Here is a 10,722-nt window from a genome sequence, read left to right on the forward strand (position 1 = left end):
TCTTTGGAATTCATGACGGTCGTCACAGGGGTATGACGGTCGTCACGCGCAAAGGGTGTGTAACGGTCGTCTGCAACGGTCAGATGCTCGTAATGGTCATTTGCATGCCGTGTGACGATCGTGGCAGATCCGTGACGGTCGTCACGTCTGTGAGACGGGCGTCACCCTATATGTGACGATCGTCACACGCTGATTTTCAATTTTTTAACACAGGTTGCAACAGCATATGAGAACAACATAATAATGATAACTAAGCAATTGAATTTTAAAATCATAAATGCAAAAATAAATAAATAAATGAATAAGCATAAATAAATGAATATCAATTGAATTGATAAATTGAAATTAAATGTAACATAGAAAAAAATTGTAACGATAACATAGCAAACAAAAGTAATAAAGTAATTAAACAAAGGTAATAAAATAAATGTGCTCCCTTCCCACACAAAACAAAGCAGTGTCCTCATTGCTTAGTGCGAGTAGGAGAAATCAGTGGTCAATAGCATTAGCCACGATTTTGTCCCAATGCAGCTACGACTTCGTTCAGGTGATGAAACTGCTCAACGACTATATCCATCAGGCCTAAGACATCAAAGCGTATGATCTTTATCTCTTCTTTCACAGTTGTGATGTCGGCTTGAGAACCATTCAGATGGGTGATGAGCATGGCAAGATTTTCAGCATATGATGGAGGAATCGGTTCATCAATGTTATAATAGTTGGGAGGTGTTTCAGGATCATATTCTTCTACATGGATAGGGTCATTGATATACTCATATTTGGGCGGTGTCTTAGGAGGTGAAGGTGGATCAATAGGGTGTTCATCTAGGTCATAGAGCAAGTTATTGCGGTTGTGAACACTCGTTCTCTCATGGTTAGGCAAGGTAAATAGTCGAACCACTTCGTTATTGATTTAAATAATCAAAAGTATCTGTCCCAATGTTTCCTATGATCCTACGGTTAAAGCAAAATTCAATATCCATGGGTCGGATGTTTCCAAATGGTACAAGCTCATAAAGTGGGCGTACAAGTCCGATGGCGTCTGCTATCATGGTTACTAGGCCACCTATTATTATTGGGGTACGATTGTTCTTAGCAAGGTGAATAAATCTCTCCATCATGAATGTCACGATATTGACATGTCGACCTTGATCGATACATAGCAAGATGAAAAGTTCATCGCGGGACACTATGGTGTTGTTTTCTTCCTTACCAAATAGGATGTGGGCTAGTATTTTATGAAAGTATCGGATAGCAGGGTTATTGATCTTTTGTGAGTGCATCTCATTCGGGGTAGGGTTGGATTCTCCAGTTATGCTACCCCAAAAGTTATCTAGGTCGATGTCATTGATTAGGTCCTCCTGGCGGGTAGTAAAAACGAAAGGGCCACTAGGGAATCCTAGGAGGTCAGCAAGGTCTCGACGACTATAGGTGAAGTTCATGCTAAACCACCTAAAGGATATCGACCCTTTGTTAAGTCCGTAACCATGTTCGGGGTTGTATACAAGGTAGCTAAGGAGTTCTAAGGTTAGTTCACGGTACGTGACAAACCGTCTCTTAATGGTTGCGTTCTCCCACCTAAGCTGGTTAAACATAAATAAGATGCTATCTCGGATGCCTAATTTATCAATGGTAGGTCCATCATAATATATGGTCAATGCCATATCCTTCCGGGCTAGATAATCGTACCGCCTTCATTGAACTCTGCCTCTGAAAATTGTATCTACTGGTTTCATGATGAAAGTCAGTAGCTCGATGAATTCAAGTAGATACTGGAATTATGTCTGTAATGGTTATTAAAGAAAAATACGGATGGATATTTGTAGCGGTGTATTCGTCACTTTATGATTTATTGATTAAACCAAAAGCAAAGCATACAAAGAATCGAGTCGCCACCGCACTTTTATTTATCCAAAGGAATGGCTAAAAAGCGAACAAAAGCCTAAGAAGTTTTACACATAGAAAACTAATGAAAAGGTCAGAGATCTGGGTAAGGGGTTAATTACGCAATGGGAAGGTGTTAGGCACCCAAAACATCATAGGTACTCCTAGGGAGCCCTTTTCACACTTGTTGTACGAAATGTTATTTGTTTATGAAATATTTATTGTGCAAACATGGATGGAAGGGATGGGAAAAGAATATACAAGTTATTATTTTTGTGTTTGAACGGGTTCAAATTTTTGTGTTTGAACGGATGAATCCGTTGCCTACGTACCTTTCCATGGAAGGTAAGGATCAAAACGCCGTAGTTCGGCTAAAAGATTTCCGAAACATGTGTGGGTTCATTTTAAACAAAATCCCTAAGGTCTTTCGTTATCCACGGGAGAAAACTCAACCTATACAAACAACAAGTCCACCACGTGAGAAAAGCTTCAACTTGCTAGTGAGGGGTTAACCCTATAATAAGCAAGGAAGTCTTACAATTCAATCACTAAGGACAAAAGGTGAGATTAACATCAACCAACTAGGATAAATCAAACCTATGGCTAATGTATGAAAACTTATCAAGAATGGACAAAGCCACAAAACAATTGAGTGAGTGAAATTAACCAATTAGGATTATTCACAAAAAATGGTCAAAGTATGATTAGAATTCAATTCAAAAGAAGTATTATCAAAATGAAGTTTGAAAAATCAAAGGCTTAAGGCCTAGGTTTCTAATTTGAAAAGAAATGAGAATGTTTGCACAATAGTTTTCTGGTTTTGGATTAACATGCAAATGGAGGTTTAAAGAAACAAAAGATGGGAGGGTGAGGAATTAAAACTTCTTAGATGTTCACCTCTTGAGATCATATGTAGATGATTCAAGTGATTCCTTTGGAATAGGCAACAATGCAAATAACAGATAAACAAGGTAAATGGATACCGGATGCCAATCAATGGACTTATTCCAATCTCACAAAACAAAACATGGATACCGGATGCCAATCAACCTGACTTATACCAATCTCCTAAAGAAAAATGAAACATGGATACCATATGCCAATCAATGGACTTATACTAGTCTCCTAAAACAAAAAGAAACAATGATACCAGATGCCAATCAATGGACTTATACTAGTCTCACAGGAATGATCATAGGAAACAACTGCCAATAAATGGACTTACAATTGACTCCTCACAAGACAAAACAAAGAATGCAATAAGAAAAAGGAAACAAGTTGCCAATCAATGGTCTTACACTCGACTCCAAGGAAAGGAATGCCAATGAATGGTCTTAGTTCCAAATCCCTCCAGATCATAGGAAACAACTGCCAATCAATGGACTTACAATTGACTCCTCAATGGACAAACAGAGTGTCACAAAGATATGAACAATGATTATGAAATGATATACAAAGTAATGATGATAAATGCACAAAGGCACACATAAGCAAACATGCACAGATGAATCAAGTAAGCAGACAAACAAGTCAATTAGCACACACTATATACAATCAATTAGGCTCAATCAAGGTTAGGCTTTACAGCCAACTAGAATGGGGTAATTGTGCTCTTAACCCTAACATTGAGAGTTAGGGTGAAGCAGATGAAATGGAGATGAGGGGTGTGCCTCATAGCTCTTATCCCTGGCCTGGGAGAGCTTTAAACAATAGAAGGTGTGGGAGTTCAGAAAGTAGGAACTCTTCTCCACAAGTGATTGACTCTATAAGATCTTGGGTTAGTATTCACAATGCATCAACACATGGTGTGAGCAAAGTGAATGACACACTGAATAGCAGGAGATGGACTACACATCTCTTTTATCTGCCAATTTCCTCATAAGAGGACTTTTCCTGCTTGGCACAAAGATAAACAAACACAAGCATTGCCTCTTAAGGAAGACTTCAGACAGGTGCCTGCCCACATAACAGGACAGGTCTTCCAGACTACATGAAGAAGAGGGATTATACCTAAGTGGTTAAGCAACCAAGCAAAAGCAAAGTTCAAGTGAACTTAAAGCAACTTATGTACCTGTGGAAACATCAAACAAATCAGTACAATACTCAGACAATCAGACAACAGTCAATAAGCAACCAACAATCCCAATGTACAAAATGTGTAAGCCAAAAGTCAAACTCAAATGAGTTAACATCAACCTACAAAACACACAAATGTTAGTAATCAAAAGCAAACATCAATGCTCAAATGATGAAGCATCAACAACTATAGAACTTGAATGTTCAACCTGAAATCAAAGCTCAAATGTAAGCCACAAACCACTAGGTCAAAGCCTAGGGTCAAAGATGGAGAAAAAATTCAAAACAGGAGCTGAAATTTAACATGAATCAACTTTAATCACATCTTGACACATTCCAAAAGGTCTCATATCAAAATCAATCATCAAAAGCATTTCATGATCAAATGAAGTTCAAGATAATTTTAAAGCTCAAATGTGATCAACCAGAATGAAAAATCTCAATTAAATCAGAAATGATTCAAATAATTCCAACAAAATTCATGAGCAATCACAACATTCATAACATGCATCACACAAAAAATCAGAAGCATAAGACATCATTTGGCATGGCAAACTCATCATACAAGTTGAACATCAAAAGGTGTGACACAAATTGTCACACCAACTTAGCACAATCATAAAACAGAATTGGTAATTGATAAAAATACCAAATCAACACCAAAATGTCAAGCAATGTGTCTAGTTACATCATGCAAAATTTCAGAATCATTGGATCAAAGACCAGTATTTCACAAAGGTATAAGCATAGCAAGGTCAAATAAGGACATATGTTCAATCATTCTAGCACAAAAAATTATCCAGCCAAGCACAACTTGTAAAATCATGATCATCAGAAAATAGACAAACAGAGGAACAAAATGCAAAAAATTGCGATTAAATTGATGCATTTTCCTATTTTTTATGATTTTGTGAAGTTGAAGAAAAAATAAAAAAATGTGTGTGAAGCAAGCATATGAAATAGGAGGGAAAGTGAGAAAACATGAAACATTTGAAATAATTCCCATCGCTGGGAATCAAACTCAGTGTGAGTTCAAATTGTGAAGCGCGCCAAGCAATGAAACGCGGCGTTTAATTTAATGACATGGCACGGTCAAAGCAGTCAAACAATATGGTTCGATAGAAACGCTAGCATGGCAATTATGTGGACCAATAGGAAGCGTGCCCTAGGAATAACATGCAGCCACGGATTTCTGTTGCAAAAGAAGATTAAAACCGATGCCAAAACAAGAACATCATCTTCTTCCTCGCGAAGAAGATGAACAGTAGACTGTTCATGCAAGCTCAAAAATATTTCTCCAGAAATTCCAAATGAACACATCATCATGCAACATTTCTTATGTAGAACACGAATCTAATAGCAACTAATCATGAATCATCATACACAAGTGGAATCGAGCAAATGAATTTTCATGCATGAAACTTTAACCTAACCTAACTCAGTCAATTTTGCACCAAAATTCATGATTCAAAGCTCAGAATAACTAGCACATCAAGATCTACAACAACATCATAATAGATTTGAGAATTAAGAGAATCGATTCATGACCTCTTGAAGAGCAGATCTGGATTTGGCTTGATTCAAGGCTCGTGATAGCTCAAATGTTCCTCTATGATGCTTGTATGGATGATTGAAGGAGAAATTGAAGCTTAATTGCACACGAATCCACCAGATTTTTGAAATTCCATGGATGCTCCAAGCTTTGTGTATGCTTCAATATGGCACTGTTTCTCTTGGTTCCACGTCCAAACTTACTCAACAACACCTCAGGATCAAGAATCAAGCAATGGAATATGCTCTTGTTTGAAGAAATTGCAAAAAGATTTGAGAGAAAAGTTTTGAGAATTTGGATCTAGATCTGAAAAATGGTTCTTCATCCCTTGAAAACAGTTATGCTTATGCTTATATATGCCATGCTAATCATTCTCTAATCATGTTTAAACCAAATGCTAAGTGAGATTAACCAAATGAGGTGTATGTGCAAAAATCATTTTTCACCTTATGCATGGAATGCATGTGTGAACAGTGCACGAATTCCCTTCATTTTCACTTAAAATCAAATTTTAAAACCAATGGTAATGGCAAAATGTTCAAACAATGCACAAATTTTGAATTTTAAGATTTCCCTCCAAAAAGCCAATGGATTAACAAGTGCTCATATGATGATAATTCATGTCATATGATGCATGATTTGGAAATTAGAGGTCAAGAGGAGAATATTGCAAAAAGAACCACTCATTTTGGAGCTTTGGTTGAAAAGTTATGTCCATTTGAAGTTCCATGCATACTTTTCCATGTTTTGATCATATCTCCTTAACCACACATGAGAAATTGATGATCTTGGACTTTTTGGAAATGGGAGAGAAAGCTCTACAACTTTAATGTTCAACAAAATTTCATTGGAAGCTTTCTTGATGATGTAATATGAAGTTGAAGTTGAGCTAAAACCTTTCCATTTTTGGCAAATTCAAATTATAGGTCACTTTCTATTTTTGAAAAGTTTTGACCTGACTTCAAATTCTTCAAGGTGAGTGTTTGAAATGTCAAATGAGACTTGTTTGAACATGAATGAAGTATTTCTAATCACTTCCCACCTCCAAATCCACAGTTGACTTTGCAGTTGATTTTCTAGGCCTTCAGTTGACCTGAAAATGTTCTGATGAGATTCAAGCCTCTACCACTTGGGATTTTGCTTCAAAATGACATCATAGCTCATATGAACTCTTGTGAATGATTGTGGGATCCAAATATCAAGAATGACCACCATCTATTGCTCAGTGACTGCCTTGAGGCAATGCAATGATATGATATGATGCCATGAGGGATCTTAGGGACAAAATTGGGGTCTTACAACTTTATGAAAGGGAAGAAAGAAAAAAATGGATAGAGAGAAAAATTGACATTAATAAAATAGGAAATATTCGCTATGTTTTACGTCGATAGCGCGGCGGCTCAGGAGTGTATGTACTCATGGTGGTTCTTTCGAGGATGAATCCTCGATCAAACTTTTAATTATCCTTGATTTTCATGGCCACTTATCAATCCATCTCTCATATCCGTCACCTTTTCTTCTTTTTCTTCTGCGAGGTAGTTTATCCTTCTGAACTTGTGGTGGTGGTTCTGGCTCTATCCTGAGAGCTAGCTTTTCAGGTTTAGGTTCAATTTTTGCAAACACCACCTCAAAGTCTGGTTTTCCCCTTTTTATACTAATTAGTTCCCTAATTTCATGGGCTTCTAATTTTCTCTTCTTGTTCAGGGTCTAAAATAAAGGTGCATTGGTGTGGATATTTTCTGATAGCTCCTCATTTCTTTCGGATTTGGGGTCTACCTTAACTTCCACAGACCTTCGCGGGAAAGGAATTGGTGATTTATAGGGAGGAGGAACAACACATAGCTCTTCCTTCTCTACCTCTTTGACAACCTCCCTTTCGGGTGGTGTTTGTGGAACTTTCTCAATCTCTACTCTTTTCTCACCTGAACCCTCCTCATTATCACTCTCCTTAGGATTTTCGGTAAATCTTTCACTGGTGATTGTTACCATATCCGCATGTTTCTCAGGGAAAGGTCCTAGAGGTGTCTGCACAAGTAGGGAGATATGAGTCTCTAATTCCTCGTTGTGAGTGACGAGGGACTCTACCACAATGTTCAGTTGCGTAAGGGTTTCATTGGTATAGAGACTTTGTTTTCTAAATTCTTCATTCTGAAGAGTTTGTGTAGCCACAAAGCGTTCCATCATAGATTCTATCCTAGAGTGAGTTTACGTCTCAATAAAATCCTCCATTAATATTTCCAGGTTGGATTTATAGGAATCTTGCGATTCCTCAAAATACTGGGAGTGATAATCGTAGAGAAAGTTTGAGTGATACATAGTAATAGAGAAAAGAGTGCCTTAGTCTATACTGGGTAACGAAAGAATCGCACTATTTGACTAAAACAGGTCCCCGGCAACGGCACCAAAAGATATAAAATATAGTCTATCGGGTACTTGACTGCAAGTGCACAGTCCAGTCGCTTAAGTTTTAAAAGATATCGATCCCACAGGGACCTATGGTCAAACTAGTGTTACTAATGTCACTATGTTTAGCTAAGGGAATGATTAGTAGAAGTTCGGGGGTAAAATAGTAAATCTAGGGGAAACATAGTTTTAAGAAATAATTTATGGAAGGAATCAGTATGCAACGCATTAATTGTCAGGGATTCGATAAGTCACCGGTGAATAGTTTAAATGCCAAATATCTCTCAGTAGAAAATATTTATTTAAAAAACTTTATCTCACACTCTCGTGATTGTTGATTCGTCATATAGCTTTAAGTCAGAATGTACGCTCTCGCTGTCCCATTTGAAGTTAAAATTAATTTTTGGAAATAAATAAGTTTTATTTGCTTTTAAAGTGCTCTCGTTGTATTTAAACTCAATGCCTAATTTTTACTATCCAGCTCGAGCCTCACGCTCTCGCCATTGTTGGTTCTCACCTTAGTTAATTTCCTACTCTCGTGGCAAAACCGTATTAAATAGCTTTTCACGCTTTTGTGATAAAGTTAATTAAATTTAAATTAAAAACTTCAGCCTAAAAGATTGTTTGAGAAAAAGGGTTTTCATCGATTATTATTAAATCCCATCAAATTGAATTGCTACATATCGATACCGGAAATTTAGCCGGACATGTTAAATAAGGCAAACACAGCGCATAAACAGATCAACATTGTGGCAAAAATAATTATAATAATAATTGGGCAATAACAATAATAATTCAATATAAACCTGGCAATCGAAGTAACAGAGTATAGCGAATCTCGGAGCACTTGAGCAGTCCTCCACAAGTCGGTAGGCTTCTGCTTCTTCAATACAAATTCCTTACTAAAATTAAATAAAGTGTAGTAGTTCCCAAGTGTAGGAAACTACTACTATGGCTAACTAGAAAACGGAAAGGAAAAGGGGAAAAAGGAAATTCTAAAAAGAATGGCGAACAAATTAAGGCAACGGAAACAAAGTTGCTAAAAAGAAAATAAACTAAAAATCTAGAAAGCTGTAAAAATTAATTGCAGAGCGTATGTGTAAATGTAGGTGTCCCCAATTTTTCCCACGTTGGTGCTTTATATAGTGCTCCTTTAGGTCTTGGTGGTTGAGATATTTAAGGAAGACTTGGTTTGAATGAGGAATCCGGGGTAGTCAAGTTGTTGGAGGAAATTTAGGCACGTTTGGGTGCCTGTGATTGACTGTTTCAAAGCGCAAATTCTGGCCGTGTGATGCTCGTCATGGGCCTGTGACGGTCGTCGCAGGCTGGGTCTTGACGAGCGTCATGAATCTGTGGCGGTCGTCACATCAACAAATTCTGCATTCTGGTTTTCTGCTTTTTCCTGTGCTTTCTCATCTGTTTCTTCTTCTTTTTCTTCCTTTTCTTCATTTTGCTCATTAATGCTTGGAGATTTAAATACCTGCAAAAACAACTCAAATACTTGCGGAATAATCGGGATATTAATTAAAATGGTATGATCTTTGAGTGTAAATCAAGGCAAATATCTGATGTGTTTTCGCGTTATCAGTTATGACCGGAAGTAGAATGTGCATCGATTATAGGAAACTAAACAAAGCCACTCGAAAGGATCATTTTACTCTACCTTTCATTGATCAAATGCTTGAACGATTGGCTAAGCATTCCCACTTCTTCTATCTAGACGGTTATTCAGGATTCTTTCAAATTCCTATCCATCCTGACGAGCAAGAAAAAATAACCTTCACATGCCCTTATGGAACATTTGCTTATCGAAGAATGCCATTCGGACTACGCAACGCTCCTGCAACATTCCAAAGATGCATGATGTCAATCTTCATTGACTTTATAGACAACATTAGTGAAGTCTTTATGGACGATTTCTCTGTTTGTGGATAGAGCTTCGAAGGATGTCTATCAAACCTTGAAATGGTACTTGAAAGATGCGTAAAGGTGAATCTCGTCTTGAACTGGGAGAAATGTCATTTCATGGTCCAATAAGGAATCATGTTAGGACACGTAGTATCTGATAAAGGAATTGAAGTAGACAAAGCTAAGATCGAAATCATAGAGAATCTTCAACCTCCAAAAATCGTACGAGAAATACGAAGCTTTTTAGGACACGTCGGTTTCTACCGACGCTTTATCAAAGATTTCTCGAAAATTACCAAACCACTGACTGGTTTATTAATGAAAGACGCTGACTTTATCTTTGATGAGAAATGTTTAACAGCGTTTGAAAAATAAAAAACATCTTTAATCACCGCACCTATCATGCAACCACCTGACTGGAGATTACCATTTGAAATCATGTGTGATGCGAGTGACTATGTCGTAGGCGCAGTGCTAGGACAAAGAAAGGATAAAAGACTTCATGCGATCTACTACACAAGTAGAACATTAGATCCTGCCCAAATGAACTACGCCACCACTGAAAAGGAACTTCTAGCCGTTGTGTTCGCTTTAGACAAATTCTGTTCTTACTTAGTAGGAGCCAAAATCATCATCTATACTGATCACACTGCTATTAGATATTTGCTAAGTAAGAAGGATGCCAAAACAAGACTCTTAAGATGGATCCTAATCTTACAAGAATTTGACTTAGAAATAAAAGATAAGAAAGGTACTAAGAACGTAGTAGCAGACCACTTATCACGAATCGAAGGGAATAAGCCTGAACAAATTCCAATAAATGATGATTTCCCTTACGAACGACTTATAGCCAAATGGAAAGCGACATGTCTAAACTAACCTTAAATGATACCGAAATA

At 37.3% G+C, this 10,722-nt stretch overlaps 1 pseudogene; it reads left to right on the forward strand.

The window, feature by feature from the left end:
- Positions 1–10,510, forward strand: part of LOC127106072 (uncharacterized) — a 181,472-nt pseudogene extending 170,962 nt beyond the window's left edge.
- The last annotated feature ends 212 nt before the right edge of the window (positions 10,511–10,722 follow it).

Source organism: Lathyrus oleraceus, chromosome 7, assembly GCF_024323335.1.
Source record: "Lathyrus oleraceus cultivar Zhongwan6 chromosome 7, CAAS_Psat_ZW6_1.0, whole genome shotgun sequence".
In the NCBI taxonomy this organism is placed as follows: domain Eukaryota; kingdom Viridiplantae; phylum Streptophyta; class Magnoliopsida; order Fabales; family Fabaceae; genus Lathyrus; species Lathyrus oleraceus.